The sequence below is a fragment of the Lemur catta genome, chromosome 3, assembly GCF_020740605.2.
Source record: "Lemur catta isolate mLemCat1 chromosome 3, mLemCat1.pri, whole genome shotgun sequence".
In the NCBI taxonomy this organism is placed as follows: domain Eukaryota; kingdom Metazoa; phylum Chordata; class Mammalia; order Primates; family Lemuridae; genus Lemur; species Lemur catta.
In genome coordinates, this window is record NC_059130.1 from 3753874 (window position 1) to 3775533 (window position 21660).

At 43.2% G+C, this 21660-nt stretch overlaps 1 long non-coding RNA gene across 1 annotated transcript; it reads left to right on the forward strand.

Moving 5' to 3' along the window:
- The first annotated feature begins 5082 nt into the window (after positions 1–5082).
- Positions 5083–20701, forward strand: LOC123634581. Its single transcript, XR_006733963.1, has 4 exons — positions 5083–5159; positions 13127–13228; positions 17603–17794; positions 20166–20701. It is a non-coding gene; the product is annotated as an uncharacterized LOC123634581 (long non-coding RNA).
- The last annotated feature ends 959 nt before the right edge of the window (positions 20702–21660 follow it).

Consider the following 21660-nt stretch of genomic DNA (forward strand, 5'->3'; position numbering starts at 1 on the left):
TTATTGCAAAGCCCCCCTTGATGTGGCAATAGTGTCAGCTCTCCAGGCCTATTCCTGTGGGGAATGGTCTGTCTCTCTTCTTCCCCGGCAGTGTCATGACTTGAGAGTGGCCTTTAGCAATCTCTTGGTAAATCTGTGTCTGGCTGCCGCACTCCACCACTCTTCCCCGTCCAGGCGACCCCTGCAGGGCCACCCCGGCAGGGTCTAGGTCCTCAGGCCTGACTCTCTGCCTTCTCACACCAGGGCCTGTTTCCGCAGAGGCCTGCCCTCGCTTGCCTGGCCAGCCCAGTAATCTCGGGTAGTAAGTGCCGAGGCTTTTGTAGTCTACTCCTCCCGGGTGACGTGTTTCTAAAGAGAGAGATATTTTTGAGAGATATTGTAGTTTTTAGTCTAAAGTCCAAAAGCAAAGACACACTGGGCTCGGCCAGGCTTTGTGTTCTCCTAAAGCACACGGCCCCTCCCCTGCTGCCTCCCCGGTGGGAGCCCAGTGTGCTCCCCGGGAAACCTCCCTCGGCGGCCAGGCTGGGACGAGGTGCCGGGTGGCTGGGTGGGTGGCGGAGGGGAAGATGCTTCATGTTGCAGCACAGGAAGCCTGAGCAAGTCGGTGACCTCGGGGCCCCTGAGCACTCGGCAGGTCAGTCCATCTTGGAGGTTGTTCTTTCCTGCCCCAAAGCCTGGGCTGGCTACAAAGCTCCTTCCACCTCTCAGAGCAATTAGAGAAACAGAACGAAGCGGAGTGGCAGGACGTGAAAATGGAGCAGGGCAGGGAGAGAGCAAGTCTGGGACCGTGGTCCTCAACCCTCTCAGACACAGTACTTCACTTTTACAGGAAATATTTCATAATATCCATTTCACTATGTAGAGATGAAGTGCTTATATGTATAACCTACATACACATCTAATTTTTAAATCCATGTAATGCCCTTCCTATAATATTAATATAAAGAAAAATAAAAGGGAAGTAATGGCTAACAAAATATGTGTGAACATGTGGATGCTGGTACACAACTACCCTAGAGACATAGCCAAATGCTTGCACCCTTTCCTTAAAATCATTGTGAACATAACAGCTTCAAACACAGACTGATACAGTTGTGGGTAAACTGGTGATTCAATATTATGAGAAGTGTTGCTGTCAGAACATGCCTTTCCAAAATTGTGAACAACTCTTGGTAGAATTCTGAATAAGATAAAATACTGTCTTCCCCTGATTCACACAGTATGATCCTAGAAAATTCAGTGTATATCAAAACTACGTGAAAAATGTTTTGTTTATGTGTAAAGCAGAGTTACATTTTAGGCTTGGATAATTATCTGTAGGATTTTCATGGATGCAAATGTCTAGTGTGGTTTTCCAAAGGCATATGGGACACAGAACAGTTGGGGGGGAGGATTACCTTGTGTGTTTTAGGAAGTGTGGCATCCCTGGCCCCCACTCCCCAAAATGCCAGTTGCACCCTCCAGTCATTGTGACCACGAAAATGCCCACACAAATTTTCAAAATACCCCCCCACTGTATGATCCCCATTGAGAATCATTGTCTAAGGTGAGCCCAGGAAGTGACTGGTGGAAGGTTACATCCCTTAACTCTATGTATGGCACAAATAGCTCAGTAGCATAAAAGCAACTAAGAGCAAAACAGTGATAAACAATACAGGCGAGTGTTAGTGACATGTTTCTCGAGAAGTTAAAAATGCTTTCCCTCAGAGGAAACTATAAAATCAACATAGTAGGATTCAATCAGGGATTTGCTAAATCATCTTAAAGAGCCAGGCACGCCCAAGCCTAGAGGAGATTTAATGGTAACTGATGGTGGTCATAAATCCAAAGAAGAACTTTGAGTAAATTGGATGAAAATCAATTTGTCAAAAATCAATTCACCAAAAGTCAAGTCACTTAATGACCAATTCACTAAAGCCGATGTGTCAAATATTAATTTGCTGAAGGATTAACTCACTCCAAACTGCCAAATCTGGGACCTTAAACCATGTCTAGAATAAGTCAGTTTGCTACAGTTGTGTCACTGTGGCTAGCCAAACCCGAGTGTATTTGGCACTTTGGGTCTATGTCATTAAGTAACAAGAAGATCCTGGGTATTTCAAATCTCATGCATTGCACACATCTCCAATGTCAAGGATTTTATAAAAAATAAGGTAAGCTTCTCTCTGCCAGTACATTCAACTCACCGCCTTCCTATTACTCATGGCTGTTAATCATGGCTTTGTGAATAAGCTCAATCAAATATTTTGTGCATGCGCTGGGTGTGGTGGCTCACGCCTGTAATCCCAGCACTTTGGGAGGCTGAGGCAGGAGGATTGCTTGAGGCCAAAAGCTCAAGATCAGCCTGGGCAACATAGTGAGACCCTGTCTCTACAAAAATAAAATGATCAGCCAGGCATGGTGTTTCATGCCTATAGTACCAGCTACTCACAAGGCTGAGGTGGGAAGACTGTTTGAGCCCAGGAGTTCGAGGCTGCAGTGAACTATGATCCCACCACTGCACTCCAGCCTGGGTGACAGAGAAAGACCCTGTCTCTAAAAAAAAAAAGAAAAAATATTTTGTGCATGTGTCAAGTTTCCGACTCCTTTCCTTTGACATCATATATGTGAAAGAACAGTTTGCCCTTTAAAACAGTTTTATACCAATTTACCCTTCCCTATTTTCACTGACTTTATCAGTCATTTGAACAAAATTTTTGTCTGCATGTCAATTTTTACATATTCCCAACAAATGTGAAAACTAGCAAAAAATCTTTCCATGAAATGGGGGTCTAATATACAAATTTAAGAATATGGCTAAAATCCAAGTTAGACATAAAGCCTCAGAATTAGAGAAGGTAATAATCTCTGTTAAAGGACAAACTCACCCATTCACATATAAAATGCTCTACATTAAAGAAGAACCAGGCTCTAAGAGGTGAAAAACATAAAACGGACATCCCAGTGAGCTGCCCTGCCGAATTCCCAGTGAGAGCTGAGCAGAAGTCCCACGAGCCACGCCAAACAAACGCTGGAAATAAGTCCTCAAAGACTAAAGCAATCTCACGCAAGCAATCTGTTAGGTGCTCCATAAGTAGTTCATAGAAGCAAGGTTTTAGTGAATTAATACTTTGGTAAGTCAGTCACCTTATTTTTTAGCAAACTGGTATATTGTGTTTTGGAGAGTTGGTTTACTTCCTCAAGAAGTAGTGTGGTAGGCAAGGGGAGCTGGAAATCAAAAAAGGACAGAAACAGGTACGGGGAATGCCCAGCCCAGCATGGCCCGTTAGAGATGATGTCCCTTCTCCATTCTGACCCGCACGTATGTGCAGACAGACGCCTCGTGCTAGCCCAGCCGGCTGCCGGTCACGGGAGTCCGACGACCGATTCTCACTCTGATTCCACAGTCACCTGGAATGCTTCTGATTATAAATGAGCTTCCCCAGTCATTTTCCTTCAGAGAGAGAACCTGTAGGCCAAGAGTCATGAGAACCTGGTCACTTTGGTGGCTATAAACCTCAGTGCGCATTAATAAATGGGCATCTCTGTTTTTACACCTGTATTTTACCAGCTTTGTAAGTGTGGGTCAGCACCACTGGGTCTCATCACCTTCAGGACCCTGATAAGATTAATTTTTCACAGCCACTGTGAGTAATGGCCAGACCCAGGTCTGTTCTGAATTCATCCAGTTGGCTCTGCACCTTTATTTTATGTTTCTATAATCTATAAAAACACAGTGGAGGAAGAGTCTACATTTAACACATTAACTGCTGTGTGAGTTGCATTTAACTCACACTAGTTTTGAGCCTGGGGCCTCGTGAAGCACATGGAACTCACACATCTCTGCCTTGGGAGCCACATGAACTACTTTTCAAGTTGCATATAACTCACACATAGAAAACAATTAAAAAAATAGCAAATTTTTCATTAAATTAGAACGGATCTTTTTGTTTTAAAAGTTTTTATTCTGTTTTCCTAGTAAAACATTGTGGCCCCAAGAAAAAAATCTTTTCTTCTACTATGGCAGTGTGTTAAAGGGTAGACCTAAAATAATTGTGAACAGAGAGAATAAAATGTTTTTATTATATATTTTATATAAAAGCCCTGAAGCGATGATAACCACATCAGCCAGGAGCTCCAAGGCCATACTAACAGGCACAAACAGGATGTCTCTGGATCTAGCTTTAACTCGCTATTGGGGGCCTTCCACGTCTCCATGCTTCACCCCCCCACAAGCCACACCACCCCCCGCCGGTTATTTAGGGGAGTTCCCCAGGAGTTCTGTGTGCTGATGACGAAGTCCCCTCGGCCATCCCTGCCCATGTCCTGCCCTGTTCTACTCCTGTTTTAGTCTGTTCAGGATGTTATTAAAAAAATACCTGAGCCTGGGTAATTTATAAAGAACAGAAATTTATTTCTCACAGTCCTGGAGGCTGGAAAGTCCAAGACTGAGGCACCAGCAGATTCAGTGTCTGGTGAGGGCTGCTCTCTGCTTCTGAGATGGCACCTTGCTGCTGTGTCCTCCCGGGGCAGAACAGATGGAAGGGCCAAAGCCACTTTTATGAGAGCATGAATCCAGGTCCCAATAGTGTGGGTTCTCCATCCGTGTGACCTAATCACTTTCCAAAGGGCCCCACCTCTTAACACTATCACATTGAGTATTAGGTTCAGGATATGAATTCTGAAGCTACATATGCATTCAAACAATAGCAACTCTCTTCAATTCTATCTGCCATGAAGCAGGAGAGGGCTGGCACTGAAGGCATTGCTGTCCATGCCAAGCGCAGCCTTCTGCTGCTGGACCTCTTCTCACGGCTTCACCGGCTGGAGCCAGAGCTGCGAGCACTACTCTAGGCCCACCAGGTGCCCTGGGTCTCCAAGTACCAATGCTGGGCCTCACCTCCTGTTATCCCTAACTTGATATGTTCTGCACAAAAGGCCATGTGAGGAGCATCTCTCTCTCTTTTCTCCTTTGCATTACAGTGGACACAAGACCCTGCAGTGCTGCCTCGTGTTTTCAGAGAGTTCCCACAATAGTCCACAGGGACTCAACCAAGGCTCTGGATGAGGGAGTGACCACTGCTATGCAGAACTGGAATGTAAAGGAGCTCAGGGTGCAGCAGAAAATCAGGAAGTGATGCAGAACGACCCAACCAAAGAAGACAGGCCACATGCACCAGGTGAGTGATGGGCCCTTGGCTACCCCTGAAATGTCCTGCTCAGTCTGGAGGGAGAGGAAAGTGAGCATCGTCATTAAACCACACTGAAGAACATAGGTTATTTTTGTAATCAGAAAAAGGATGACATTTCAAACCATCATTAAAATAAAAATAATATGAAGAGATCAACCAACATGGCCAACCAGAGACATTGCTTGTCAAATCATCCCAGCTGGAAGGTAGAATATCGGACTGAGGAGAGCAGAGAGCGATTGCAGTTCGGGTGTGTATCACAGGGAGAGACAACAGAGATGACTGGGGACCCAACCAAGAAAAACTGCGAAGCTGAGAAAGAAGAAGGTAGAGAGGAGAAGACAGTGGCATGGACCAAACCCAGAGAGGCTCGGAGCCCAGTGAAAGGTTAAGGGGGGTCCTCCCCCTCACCTAGCTAGGTACCTTCTGTGAACAGCGGGACACAAAATATATTGGAGGTGCTTCCACCCTCCACGAGCCCAAGCACAGCAGCTAAATGGGAAAGTGGGGTGAACCAGTGAGCCAGGAGTTCGGATGTTCAAAAGGGACACTCCGCAGGAGAGTGTGACAAGAGACGGGAGTGCCAGCTTTCTTACACCTTGACACTTCTTCCTCTGCACCTCCTCCAATCATGGCATCAGAGAAAGTAATTTTGGCTTGGGTGGCAATTAGCCACAACCCCTCTCCCCCATTGCAACCATGAGAATACTCTGAACCAAGGAGCACACAGATGGCTGCTTCTCTACACAGGTGCATTTTCCCAGCTGAGCTCGCCACGGAGAGCAGGGCGACACAATTTGCAAGCTTCCTGCCCACTAGCGTTTGGCAGGATCTCACACTGGAAGCTTAGATAGGTGGGCTGGACCCGGTGCCCCCCCAGGCACAAGAGCAGTGCAGGGAGACAGAGGGGAGATGTCTGTGACTTTATGGAAACAGAAAAACAATTCACGGAGAGTGACTGCACCCACACTATTGGGACCTGTGACGATGGCAGTTTGTATAAAGGGACTATAAGCATCAAAGTAAATAAATGAATGTATTTTTTTGAAGAATATAATGGGGGTACAAACGTTTTGGTTACATGAATTGGGTGGCGAGGAAGCCCTTGTGGACATATCCAATGGGAGAGTATGGAGGGGCACTGAGGAACGGGAAATCTGTGAGCATGCCCATGCCCCATCCCCACTGGAGAACTGCCATGTTGGATAAGGATGTGGCACTCAGAGTGAATTAGCCTAGCCCCTGGTTCCCATGACAACTGAATGCCTCAGATGTGCCAGCTGAATGGGAGAGTCCCCCCGTCCCATTACAATAGGGAGTGCAGACTGAGCCCAGAAACTCACGAGTAGCTGCTTCTTCCCAGCACAAGCATGCCCCTGGCAGAGGCCCCTACAGACACAGAGGCCTATCTCTCTCCCCTTGGGGTCTTGTGGTGGAACAGGCATGCATAATTGGGGATCCCCCTACCCACCAGTGTCCCATGGAGACACATGTTAGTGGGTCAGACACACGGACTGAGGGGTAGTTTGAGAGCAGCTGGTCTCAGGCGGTGAGGGAACTCACGTGGACTGATCTGATGAGAGAGTGTTGTGGAGTTCCAAGGAGCGAATACAGAGGGTGCTCACCCCACCCCACAGAGAAACTGCGCTAGTGGACAAGGGCAGAAAGAGCCTGGCTTGGAGCTTTAGCACTCAAGTGATTGGGCACCTCCCTCAAGAGCAGCCTTCCTGGCTTGGATAGAGTGCCCTGAACTTCATACCAGCCGCTCCTACTAGCAGCTAGATAAGCTAACTCTGAGCCCCACCGAAGCTTTGCAAAGCCTCTCAGGCTCTCGCAATTCAGCCAAAATTGATCTTGCTCTTCCTCCAACTCAGGGGGAGTAGAGGTCAAACAACTCCTTGGGAGCCACAGGGTTCTCCCCAAAGCTTGGACCAATTGTGTACTCCACCTGGAGGACCAGAGCGTACCATGGGCACAAAAGGCCATCTCGGTAGCTGGCTCTTCCACGCAAACGTCAGTCGATGACAGGGGGAACAATCCATAGCTGAGCATAATGCCTCCCAACTTAAGCAAACAGGGAGCAGCTGATTCCTGCTTGCAAGTACCCCCCGCCATCTTGGAGATTAAGATGGGGGACCTAACTCACTACATACTATTGGGAAGAAGTGAAGAGAGGAGGTCAGAGGCAACCCAAGAGGTTCATCAAACCTGCTAGAATACCCCATAGACAGCTCAGGAACAGCACTCCTTTCCCTGGCATGCTAAGGGATTAATCTTCAGGGACCTGGAGACAGGCTCGTGAGCCAGGCCTAGCACCCCCAGGTCTCGACTGAGAAGCCAGGATGAGAAGGAATCAGGGAAAGAACTCTGGAAACATGAAAAATTAGAGTGAAAGGATACCCCCAAAAGAAATCAATAACTCTTCACCAATGGATACCAACCAAAATGAAAAGATTGAAATGACAGATGAAGAATTTTGAATATGGATTGTAAGGAAGCTCAATGAAATACAAGGGAAAATAGAAGCCCAACACAAAGAGACCACAAAATCAACACAGGAAATGAATGAAAAATTCGCTAAATAAATCGAATTATTTAAACAAAATCAAACAGAACTTCTAGAAATGAAAAATTCATTCAAGGAAATACAAAACACAGTGGAAAGCCTTAAGAATAGACTAGATCAAGCAGAAGAAAGAATCTCAGAGCTTGAAAACAACACCTTTGAATTAAACAAGTCAGTCAAAGAGAAAGAAGAGAGAAATAAGAAGAATGAACAAAGTCTACAAGAAAGATGGGATTATGTAAAGAGGAATAACATAAAAATCATAGGCATCCCTGAGGAATTAGAAGAAGAAAATACACAAGGCTTGGAAAACCTATTTGAGGGAATAATTGAGGCAAATTTCCCTGGCCTTGCTGGAAATCTAGATATTCAGGTACAGGAAGCTCAAAGGACTCCTGTTGAGATTCATCGTGAAGAGGCAGTCGCCACAAGACATAGTCATCAGACTGGTCAAAGTAAACAGGAAAGAGCATTCCCATGAACCATAAGGTGAAAGCATCAGATAACTTACAAAGGAAAACCCATCAGAATAACTGCAGACTTCTCAACTGACACTTTATCAGCCATAAGGTATTGAGACCCCCTTCTCAGTCTTCTCAAACAGAATAATGCCCAACCTAGAATTTCGTACCCTGCAAAACTAAGTTCCTTAAATGAGAGAGAAATAAAGACTTTCTCAGACAAGCAAACACTGAGGGAATTTTTCAAGACCAGACCTGCCCTACAGGAAGTTCTCAGAACTGCATTATACATGGATCAACACAATAGACAGCAACCACTGTAAAATCACCCAAAAACTAATGATCAGAGCCAAGATACCACAATGACTCAAGAAGTAAAACAAGACAATATAGTTCTACTCAACAGGATGAACACCAATCCACCCCACTTACTCAATTCTTTGAAAAATGTGAATTGCTTGAATTCCCCCCTCAAAGACATAGGCTGGCTGAATAGATAAAAAAAAAATACAAACCAAGTATGTGTTGTCTCCAGGAAACACATCTAACCCATAAGAATTCATTCAGACTCAAGGTGAAGGGATAGAAAACAGTATTCCACAAAAATGGAAACCAAAAGAAAGCTGGTATAACCATTCTCATATCAGATAACATAGATGTCAAATCAGTAAAAGTAGAGAAGGACAAAGAGGGTCATTATATAATGGTGAAGGGAACAATTCAACAAGAAAACATAATGATCCTAAATATTTATGCACCTAACATAGGTACACCCAGATTCATAAAGCAAACCCTGCTTGATCTAAACAAAATGATAAACAGTGGCATCATGACAGCCAGGGACTTCAACACCCTATTGACAGAATGGGACAGATTCTCCAAGCAGAAAACAAAGAAATAATAGACTTAAATGGGACTCTAGAACAAATGGGCCTAACAGACATTTACAGACCATTTCTACCCCAAAACTACTGAATATACATTCTTCTCATTAGCTCATGGAACATTCTCTAAGATTGATCACATCTTATGGCACAAAACATGTCTCAACAAGTTTTAAAAAATGGGAATTATACCATGTATCTTCTCAGACTACAGTGGAATAAAATTAGAAATCAATTCCAACAAAAACACTCAACTCTACACAAAGTCATGGAAATTGAACAATCTACTGCTGAATGATTATTGGGTTAAGGAGAAAATTAACATAGAAATCAAAAGATTCTTCAAACTAAATGACAAAGGGGACACAAGTTATAAAAATCTGTGGGATTCAACAAAAGCAATCCTAATGGGAAAATTCATAGTTTCAATGCCTACATTCAAAAGACAGAAAGATTACAAATCAACAATCTCCTGAATCGTCTCAAGAAATTGGAAAAAGACGAGCAAACCAATCCCAAAGCCAACAGAAGAAAAGAAATAACTAAGGTCAAAGCAGAGCTAAATGAAATTGAAAACAAAAAAATTACACAGAAGATTAAACAGACCTCTTGGTAGATTAACCAGAAACAGAAAAGAAAGGACCCCACTAAGCTCAATGAGAAATGAAAAAGAAGATCTTATAATTGATACCACAGAAATACAAAATATCATCACTGAATACTATAAAAATCGCTGTGTACATAAACTTGAAAACATTGAGGAAATGGACAAATTCTTGGAAACACACAACCTCCCTAGGCTCAATCAGGAAGAAATAGAACTCCTGAACAGACCAATATCAAGTAATGAAATGGAAACAGCAATAAAAATATCTCCCAATAAAAAAATGTCCTGGACCAAATGGTTTCACACCCAAATTTTACCAGACCTACAAAGAGCTGGTACCAATACTGCAGAAATTATTCCATAACATCACGAAGGAAGGAATCCTCCCTAACTTGTTCTATGAAGCCAATATCACCTTGATACCAAAGCCAGGAAAAGATACAACAACAACAAAAAACTATGCATCAATGTCCCTTATGAATATAGATGCAAAAATTCTCAATAAAATCCTAGCAAACTGAATTCAGCTGTACATCAAAAAAGTAATCCATCACAACCAAGTAGGCTTCATCCCAGAAATTCAGGAATGGTTCAACATATGCAAATCTACAAATATATGACTCACCACATAAATAGAAGCAAAAACAAAGACAATATGATTCTCTCAATAGACACAGAAAAAAACATTTCACAAAATTCAGCACCCTTTTATGATAAGAACTCTTAACAAAATAGGCATAGATGGAACATACCTCAAAATTATAAAAGCCATATACAACAAACCCACAGCCAGCATCATACTGAAAGGGGGAAAATTGAAAGCATTCCCACTTAGAACTAGAACCAGACAATGTTGCCCACTGTCACCACTTCTATTCAACATAGCGCTGGAAAGTCCCAGCCAGAGCAATTAGGCAAGAGAAGGAAATCAAGGGTATCCAAATTGGAAAGAAAAGATAAAACTATTGCTCTTTGCTGACAATACGATTTTGTATCTAGAAAACCCCAAGGATTCTGTCAAGAGACTCCTGGAATTGATAAATACATTCAGCAAGGTCTCAGGTTACAAAATTAGTATACACAAATCAGTAGCATTCCTATATACCAACAACTGTCAAGCTGAGAATTAAGTCAAAGACTCAATACCTTTCACAATAACAACAAAGACAATAAAATAACTAGGAATATATTTAACTAAGGAGGCAAAATACCTCTACAGGGAGAACTATGAAACACTGAGGAAGGAATTATCAGAAGACATAAACAAATGGAAAAACATATCATGTTCATGGATTGGCAGAATCAACATTGTTAAAATGTCTATACTACTGAAAGTGATTTACAGATTCAGTGCAATCCCCATTAAAATACCAATATCATTTTTCTCAGATCTAAAAAAAATAATTCTATACTTCGTATGGAACCAGAAAAGATCCCAAATAGCCAAATCAACCTTTAGCAAAAAGAACAAATCAGGAGGCATCACTTTACCAGACTTCAAGCTATACTTCAAGGCTATAGTCACCAAAACAGCATGGTTACTATAACTGGCACAAGAACAGAGACATAGACCAATGGATCAGAACAGAGAGCCCAGATTCAAAACCATCCTCATACTGCTGTCTGTTCTTTGACAAAGCAAACAACAACATACACTGTGGAAAAGGATCTCTATTCAATAAATAGTGTTGGGAAAATTGGAATAGCCACATATAGAAGACTGAAACAGGATCCGCACCTCTCACCACTCACAAAAATTAATTCACAATGGATAACAAACTTAAACCTAAGGTATAAAACATAAGAATTCTAGAAGAAAATGTTGGGAAAACTCTTATAGATGTCAGCTACATAAAGAATTTATGAAGAAGATCCCAAAGGCAACCACAGCAACAGCAAAAATAAATAAATGGGACCTGATTAAATTAAAAAGCTTCTACACAGCCAAGGAAGCAATCAATAGAGTGAATAGACAACCTACAGAATGGGGGAAAATATTTGCATGCTATACATCCATGAAAGGGCTAAGAATCTACAAAGAATTCAAGCAAATCAGCAAGAAAAAAATCAAACAGCCCCATTAAAAAGGGGACAAAAGAGATGAACAGAAGCTTTTCAAAAGAAGATATGCTAATGTTCAATAAACATATGAAAAAATGTTCAACATCTCTAATCATTAGGGAAATGCAAATCAAAGCCACAGTGAGATATCATCTAACTCCAGTGAGAATGGCTTTTATCAAAAAGTCCCAAAACAACAGATGTTAGTGTGGATCTGGAGAGAAAGGAACACTTACACACTGTTGGTGGGACTGTAAGCTAGTACAATCTCTATGGAAAGCAGTATGGAGATACTGCAAAAAACTAGAAGTAGACCTACCATTTGATCCAGCAATCTCACTATTGGGTATTTACCCAAAGGAAAAAGTCATTTTATCAAAAAGACACTTGAACTCAAATGTTTATCGTAGCACTATTCACAGTCACAAAGATGTGGAATCAGCCCGAGTTCCCATCAATATATGAATGGATTAATAAAATGTGGTATATGTATACCATGGAGTATTACTCAGCCATAAAAAAATAGTGAACTAATACCTTTTGTAACAACCTGGATTGAACTTGAGACCATTCTTCTAAGTGAAGTATCACAAGAATGGAAAAACAAACACCATGTATACTCACTATTAAATTGGAGCTATCGATCAACACTTATGTGCACATGTGGTAGTAAAATTCAACAGAAATCAAGCAGTTGAGATGGCAAGAGGGAACAGGTAAATTCACATTTAATGGGTACAATGCACACTATCTGGTGATGGGCACACTTATAACTTTGACTCAAACTGTACAAAAGCAATTCATGTAACCAAAACGTTTGTACCCCTGTAATCTTTAAAAAAAATACACTCATTTATTTAGTTTGGTGCTTATAGTCCCATTATACAAAGTGCCATCAGGTCACAGGTCCCAATAATGTGGGTACAGTCACTCTCAGTGAATTATTTTGCTGTTTCTATAAAGTCATAGGTGAACAAAACCCTTTGGATGGTGTAGGGAGAGATACCAGATCTAAATGGACCCAGCTAAATGGCATCCACCATTCTGTTACCCTGAGTGGGCAGGTCAGGAAAATAGCTGTCCATATGCCTCTCCCTGGTCTGGACCTTCAGAATAGGACCTCAGGAAGGGATTAGTCCTGCCTGTGTCTGCCACAATTTCCATTTCTGGTATCAAGGACTTTTCAACTACTCCTCCACTCCCTCACATTTGTGACTGATCACGTGCGTGCACGCGCGGGGAATTTTGCCCTTGGCCCAGTCGATTTCCAAAGCTGTGGCCAACCCTGGTGTTGGTTTCCTGATTAATAGTTGCTTACTCCAGGCTTCACCCTCTAAACCTAAAGACTTTTTTCTGGTTCTGCTCTGTTGCTTCAGGAGGCGGAGAGCCGCTGAATCTCACCTTTCCAACATCATTTCCACGCAGGACTTTCAGAGGACATCTGTGTCCTACAGGAGGTCTAAATTCCCACTCTGCAGGTACTTTTAATTTATTTCAGCATTCTGTTGTCCTTTTCCTGTGAAATCTTTCTTTTATTCCATGTGTCTTTCTCTGCCTCGTGGTCTTAGTCTCACCCTTACTTCAAACTGTTAGAAGAGGGACTCTGCTATTCGTGGTTGACTTTATCCTGTGCTGTGTAAGGTGTGCTAAAGGATTTTCTCCCCACCCTTGCCACTAGATTTTACAATTAATTCTAAAAGAGAACACAGTTTCTGAGGCTGTCCTTCCTTGAAGGACATTTTTTATTTCCTCTGCAAAATGTGTACTGGGGATTGGTCTATAGGAAAAAATTTTTCTGTGCCTCTGTTTTGTATTATTCCTGGGTGGTTTGGGGGATGGGTGACCTGATGACACTATTTACCTAAGGGAGCATCCTCCTTCTCTGTCTGAGTTCAATTTGCAACATAATCCGGGTTGGCAGAGGATATCCTGAAACAGCAGCAACCGTCTCTACACAAAACATCATTTTGCCTCGGGCCAAGCCTGTTCACCTTGATGGTTACTTTGAGACGGTGTCTAGCATCTAGCTCACAACTATCGTACTGGTCCCCAGTGATTAAAAAGAACACGGGGCTTGTCCTAGACACACACACACACACACACACACACACACACACACACACACACACATACACACCCACTCTCTCTCTCTCTCTCTCTTAGTCTCTGGGAGAAGTGTGCCTTCCAGAAGTGTTCTTTTTATTGCTGTTCAAATCTGAACCTCTTCCTTGAGGAGGGAAGGACAAAAGAGGGAGATGTCTGAACATGTCTCAGAGTTCGGGGCTGTGGTTTCCTCCACCTCCCTGGTGCAGGTCTAGAGTCAGAGTGGGAGGAGAAGGAAGTGGTCAGAGAAGAGGAGACAGCTATGTTAAAAGACAGCAGGCGGCTGGGAGCAAGCCCTCCCCTGCCTTTCTGCCCTTAGTCCTTGCTAAAACCCCAGAGCACTCCAATAGGAAGTGGATGGACAGTCCTGCTATTTCCAGGTTCTGTTGGGCACCTTTTCAAACCCTAAACCAAAATATAGCACATGGACTTTCTGGGTTCATTCTAAAGAGGCGGCAGTCCACTTGTTGACAGGATGGAGGTGGAGGGGCCTGGGTGCTCTCTTGCTGTGTATCCCGCTCTGCCCACTTCCGTTGTTTACTTTCTCCTTAATTTCATGTTTGTCAGTCATGGGGGGGGCAAGATGAGGAGGGGGACAATCATTCCCAATTACTACCAACCCCAAAGCACACAAAACCACATGTAGCCCACTCCTCAGCCACTGACCACTGGCCCTGACAGCACAGGGCCGTGCCAGGATGGGGGACAGGTGTCCATCATTCAGAATGACCCCTGGAAGGCCACTGTTGTGAATATATGTGGTTTGCTAAATATAAGTGTCTGACTATATATTTAAAAACAAATAAACTTTTTTAAAAAGCCTTTAATAATAGCTAGAATCCCACTAACCAGCACATTTTCTTAATTGGGATTATAATAATTAAGAAAAGAAACAAATAATAGCAAAAAAGATAAAAATAATATTTCCATGTGCCAGGAAGTTATTTTATATAATATTTACACCAACCCTAGGGAAACCCCAAGTGCCAAAGAGACTAAGTAAGCTAGCTAAGATCATAGTACCGTTCATAAGTGGCAGAGTTAAAATTCAACCCCAAGTTCCATGTTGTAAACAGCTATTCTGTATGTCTTAGTCCATTTCGTGATGCTGTAACAGAATACCTGAGAATAGGTCATTTATAAAGAATAGAGGTTTATTTGGCTCATGATTCTGGTGGCTGGAAGGTCCAAGAGCGTGGCAGTGGCATCTGCTCGGCTTCTGGTGAGGACCATATGCTACATCATGACATGGTGGAAAAGCAGAGAGGCAGGCAGGCATGTGCAAAAAAGGGCAAACATGAGAGTCAGCCTCACTTTGTGACAACCTGCTCTCATGGGAACTGTTAACGGAAAAAAGGCCAAACTCTATAAAATAATTTTAAGAGATTTATTCTGAGCCAAATTTGAGGACCATGACCCAGAGCCATGCCCAAGAAGCCTTGAGCAAGTGGACTCGCTGTGGCTGGGTCACAGTTTGGTTTTATACATTTCAGGGAGACAGGGGTTACAGGTAAAGTCATAAATCAATATGTGGGAGGCATACATTGGTTTGCCCCGAAAAGGTGGGCCATCTCGAAGTGGGGGCTTATAGGTTATAGGTGGGCTTAGAGATTCTTTGACTTGTAATTGGTTAAAAACATGAAGCTTTGTCTAAAGGCTTGGAATGTTTTAAGATAAGGAGCTGTTTATCAGAGACAAACCAGGGGACATAGATTTGTTGTATAAATTGAGGACCTGCAGGTTTGCCTTGCATACCCTTAGGCCTGCTAATGGGCTATAAAGGATGTCCCAAGAAGGGAGGGGGGCATGATAAGGCATGGCTGACCTCCCTCCTTGTGGCAGGCAATTTAGTTTTAGGATATCTCCTTGGCCAAGAGAGGGTCCCTTCAGTCAGCTGGTGGGTGGTGAGCCTTAAGATTTTTATTTTACTTCACAGAACTAATCTATTCCCATGAGAACTAACCTAGTCTCATGAGAAAGACATTAATGTGTCTTTAACAACCTAACCATCTCTTAAAGGCACCACTTCCCAACACTGCTACATTGGCAATTAAATTTCAACATGAGTTTTTTTTGGGGACAAACAACATCCAAACCACAGCATTACACACATCTTGCTTTTTTTGTTTGTAAGTTTTTTGTTCTTAAGCCCTAAATCATGATAGTGGGTAAGAATTTTACAGCTACTAAGGTAGTCTTCAGTGCTGTTCACCAGATATTTTTATATTGCCCCTTGTGAGCACAGAGAAGGACAATACTTCCCAGCCCCCTCCTGGGTGTGGCCGTGTGACTGATTCAGGCTAATGAGTTGTGAGTAAGTAATAGAAGTGATGTGTGTCATTGCTGGACGGCGGCATTTAATCATTGATGGGAGTTTCTCCAGAGCTCTCTTTCCTTCTGCAAATGGCCAAGTTACAGCTTATAAAGTAAAATAAAACTTTCAGGACAACCCTCCCCTGCCAACTCCTTATATAAAAGGAAAGGTCAAGCCTGGAGACTGAGTCATGCAACACCTCCTTCCAAATGAATGTCTGTTACTAACATTATGCATTAGCCAGATCTTCATGGAAAGTTAGAAACCCTCAGGCATCTACAAGGACTGCTGCCACCGATGAGGAAATGTGCCCCCACATAAGGACATTCTTTGCTGATCTCCCATAAATAAGGACGTGCAAATTATAACTTTAGGTCTGCAGGCTAAGTGGAGCTCCTAAAGCTAAAGTCTGTTTGATTCCACCCCAACAATGTTGGTTACAGGTTTACCTTCCCAGGTGTAGAACAGAGACGAGACAGGATCAATCTTTCTTTCACCCACCCAGGGACACCTACATAATTAATTCTTCCTTTCCTCCCTTTTTCTCTTCAAACATTCAGCTTACCTTATGTAAAATGTAGACTTCCTGGGCCTCACAAGAATGTAACCATTTGCCTCACTGCCCACCCCCTCCTCCTTTTTCTTTCTGTATGTCCTCTCCCCTTAAAATACTGACTCCCCAAATCCTTCTTTGGAGAGTACAGGTCACAGATACTTCTGTTCCTTGTGTTTATCCCAGGTGTGTCCTCAAACTTCAGCTTAATAAACCTCCATTGATTGAGATCGTTTCTTCAGTCACTTAGTTTGGATTGACAAGCTTCATCAGCATAGGGCCTGAAGTGAGGATGACGTTAAACTGAGTCCTAGTTAGCCCGTCATAGATATGTCATACGCCTGAAATTTGGGGGTTATTTGATACTACAGCATAATCTAGCCTATCCTGACTGATGGGGTCACAACCTACAGAGTGCAAAATTGTACTTTTATTTCTCCTCAACTGAACTTAACTCTCAAGCCCCCACATCCACCAATAGTAGAACATTTAGTCTTGCCATTCAACTCACTTTCAGTGTAATACTCGGCCATTTTGTGAGAGGAGAATACTTGGCCAATTCCAAGTTCTGCCCCTGGGGAAACCCTATGTGTCAAAGGGGTCGAGTAAGCCAGCTGAGTTCATGCTACTGTTGACAAGTGGCAGAGTCAAAATTCAACCCCAGGTTCTATGCAAACAGCTAGTCTATATGTCTTAGTCTGTTTTGTGTTGCTATAACAGAATACCTGAGAATAGGTAATTTATAAAGATAAGATGTACTCTGCCACCCCTTACCCGCATCTAAGTTTTGGATAGTGGAGAGGGTAAAAAAAGTAAAGTGTCCCATAACGAAGAGAGGCACAGGAGGTGACCTTTGCCCCCCGGCTCTCTTCTCCTCTGCAGGTTCTCGTGGCCATGTGGCTCTGTCCTCTCTGCCTCTGTGGTGGATGTCTGCAACTCCAGCACGCCACTCTGCCCCCTCCGCATCTCAACTCAAGGTCTCTGGGCTCTGCTAGCCCTCTCACAACCCTTCTCCTTCCTCCACACCAGATCTCTGGACCTCAAGGCTGTCAGGACACCGTGAGGTAGTCTCAGGTAATTCCCTCTGCTGCAGGGACCATCACACTGGCACCAAGCCCGACTGGGGATGGGGTGAGCGTGCTGCTCTAAGGGCCTCACCGTCTCCCAGGTGACACCTGGAGGAGCAAAACACAAGTGCCCTCTTATCTCGGGCCCCACCTTCCTAAAGCTCAGAAGTTTCTATCCACATTTCCTACACCCAACTGCTGAGACTAAGCGGCAGGGGGTGGGGTCGGGGTTGGGGAGATCTGGACTCTGAACATTCTCACAGGGAAGCTCAGCTGTACCTTCGTCTCTTCCTTTCCTTTCCCAATTTTCTATTCCCTCTCCCTTTGGGATGGAAAACTCTCTCTTACCTCAGGGCTACTCAAAGTTCTGGTTTGCAACAAGGTAAGCCCGGGTTTGTGTCAGCATATGAATCAACATATTGCTTCCTTCCTCAGGAAGTCTTGATACAACAACAACAACAGTACCAGCTGAACCAAAGAGTATTCACAGTGATAAAGTTGATTTACATTCTGGAATAGGCTCCTTATCTCAGTAACAGGTCTAGGGAGGCAGCCTATTTTGTTGTGCTTTCTTACCTACGCTGTAGTTTGTGGATAAATTTTATGCCCAGCTGCCTTCTGGCTTTGGCTTTTGATGTTCAAAGCCAGTTTGGGAATTGAAAAAACCTTCCCACTCTCTGGTGCCTTGTCTTTCAAGTCTATTGTTTCAGCTATGAGTTTCAAACAACCCTGTTAGACAATTCACTTGACTCCTTTGTTTCAGCCTCTGTCTGCCCTTATCTTGGGAAGAGTTTGTTTTTGTTGTTGTTGTTTGTTTTTTTTTTAAATCATTGCTCAGACACTGGTGAGGAAAATATAATAACTCTGCCTTTGTACTGTTTAGCTTTTTAATAGTATTTCCTGTCTCCCTGGTTAGAACGTTGCATGGTGTTTAAGGTAGAAATTTATTCTATAAATGAGAACTCTCTAATGTTTCCCTCTAACAGCACATATAATCAAAAAGTTGCTCGATTAATGTGATGTTTATTAAGAATGTTTAAGAACATGAATAAATGCTTCTTATAACATGAACTGAAGAAAGTAATTACAATGTTGGGTTGCAATGTGAGTATAACTTTAAAAATAACAACAACTACCAAAACGGTAGGCTTAAGAAAAAACGATAGCAATAAACACATTTCTTTATACTTTAAATTTATATAATATTCTTTAATAAAAAATAATTTTAATTTTTTAAAACAGTGACTACCTTTCCCTATTGATTTATAACTTAGGAGCCCAGGTTACATTTTGTCTTATGTTAGCCTTTAGAATCCTCCCAGCTTCTCTTCTAAGAATCTTTTCTGCAATATTTTAATAACCTTAGAAAGTAATCAGACTCAATTGTGGTACATTATTGTTGTCACCAATCCATTTAAGACCCCCTCCCTGCATTCCTGGTGCTCATTTCTACCCAGCCCCCAGGTACCCACATGTGCCGCATGTCTAGAGACTTGTGTGCGCCCTCACACAACGCGTGAGTATCGCTGCTCCACGTGCAAACGTCCTTCCTGTCTACGTGGATGCCACAGCGCTATTCCGTGCCAAACCATCTCTTCCTTTGCTCGGCCAGTGCAGTACTTTCAAGATTTGTCCCATCACTAAACACTTGTCGTTCCCTATCTCAGGGGACAGGGAGTCATCTCAAACCCCTTACGCAAGCTGTGAAGGGTCTGGAACTAAGTTGCTTGGTGACCCAGATCCTGAGATCACACTCAGTCACCAGGCCTGTGGAATTTTTTTAGAGCCCTACTGAGGTATATTTTACATAGTACAAAATTCACCTGTTTAAATTGTACAATTCAGAGGTTTTCAATATACTCACAAGGTGGGACAACTATCACCACTAGCTAATTCCAGAACATTTTCATCACCTCCCCAAAGAAACACCATACCCATTAGCAATTATTCCCTAGTCCTCTCTCCCCCAGACCCCGGCAACCATTAACTTACTCTCTGTCTTCATGCATTGGCATATTTTGGACATTTCACATAAGTAGAATTATACAATATGTTGTCATCTATGACTGGTTTCCTTTACTTAGCATGATATTTTCAAAGTACACCCACAATATAGCAGGCATCGGTATTTTATTCCTTTTCCTGGCTGAATAATATTCCATTGCACGGATTAAACCATTTTTTGTTTATTCATCGGGCTGGTAGAATTTAAAGCAGTATCACTTTTAGTACCTAAACTACAGTCAATTTGGAAATGTATTTCTGTTTCTGTCAACTAATTAGTATAAATTATGTCTTTATTTTTAAAAATAATTTAGGCACCTCAGCAAGATGAATGGGAAAAAATAGGAAATGTCTATATTTTTCTGTGCTTTCAGAAAAACAGAATTCTGTGCAAACCAGAAATGGTTTTCCACTTTTCCCCTGTGCCCACCCGTCTCTGTGCACCTTCCGAACCCCTGAGGACGCAGAGGACACAGTGCTGCGCTGGCTCTGGCGGAGTCTCCAGGATGAATGAAGAGGGAGAGAAAGTCTCCCCTCGCTCTTTCCCTCTCCCTCTCTCTCCCTCTAACCTCCCCCCACGTCCACCTTGCCGGGCTTCCTTTTTGCGGTGCAAGTGGTCAGCAGGCTGCAGTGGGGAGGAGGGCAGGAGAGGTCAGGGTTAAGCTTAATTATAAGGAAATACAATCTCTCTGGGGCGGCTGTGGGAAAGGAGAGCAGATAAGATCAGCGAAAGTGTGCGCCAAGGGCCTTGGAAGGCAGCCCCTCTGCAAATATAGGATTGGCTTTTGTTGTTGCTGCTGTTAATAAAACAGATGTTCTCAAAGCATTCCTCCAACCAGTGACAGGGCTTGGAAAATTGCTGTCCCTTTATTGGTTGCTGAAACCAAATAAAAATCAAATTAAAGTTTAATTCACCTCATAATTTTCTTCATGGCAGCTCCGCTCGGCAGCCTGGAGGCAGCGCCAGCTTCCTCCTCCTCTGTAGCATACGTCACCCTCAGCCTGGGGCCCCCTGGGGTCAGCTGCTCCTTTTCCCTTTCCTAGAGGCCCAGTGTGGGTGTTTGCAGCGGGAGAAAAGGCCGCAGCCCAGGCCGAGACCAAAGGATGTTGGAAGCTACCGGAAGATACCAGAAAGGACTTCCCTCCTCTTCTTTCTGGGGTCTCCAGGGCAACAGGAAAGCTGCTAGGTATTCCAGCTATGTGACCTGTTCCACACATACTGCCCAGCCGCCCCCCGAGGGCTGCCAGACCATAATCACCGTGAGGCCTGCAGCCACATATGTCATGTTCCCTCCCCGTACCCAGAACAGGGTCTGAGATAATAGGGGCTCAATTAATATTTCCTGCTTTCATGCAATAAATTTCCCTATTCAATTAATACATGAATGAGTGAATGAACAAATGAAGTCATTTTCCAGTGTTTCCTTTTTAAATAATCTCCATTCTTTCTTTTAATCTTCTTCCTTCCTTCCTTTTCATTGACATACAAGCAATGTAAGCCGTCCAGGGCACCATTCCAACTCTAACAGATGATTCCGCACGTGCTGGGAGTTAACAGCTTGCTACTGACTATGTAAACTCAGAGTTGGGTTTTGCAGATTTGAAATATCTTGAGTGCTCTGCAGATGCAAACCAGCAACCTCTTCATCCATAATCAAACAAAACGCAAAGACGAGGAGAAGATCATGAAGTAGCAGGAGGTGGATGAACTCTAGCACCCAGAAGAGCTTTCAAGGTCAAGAACCGCCTCAAGAAAAGCCCTGGCAGTGACGTGAGAATGTCAGAAGTAAAACGCAGGCACGGCTGCGAGTCCTCCTTCCTAATGAGCGCCTGCTCATCCATTCATCTGCCATTTCGGTGCCTACAAAG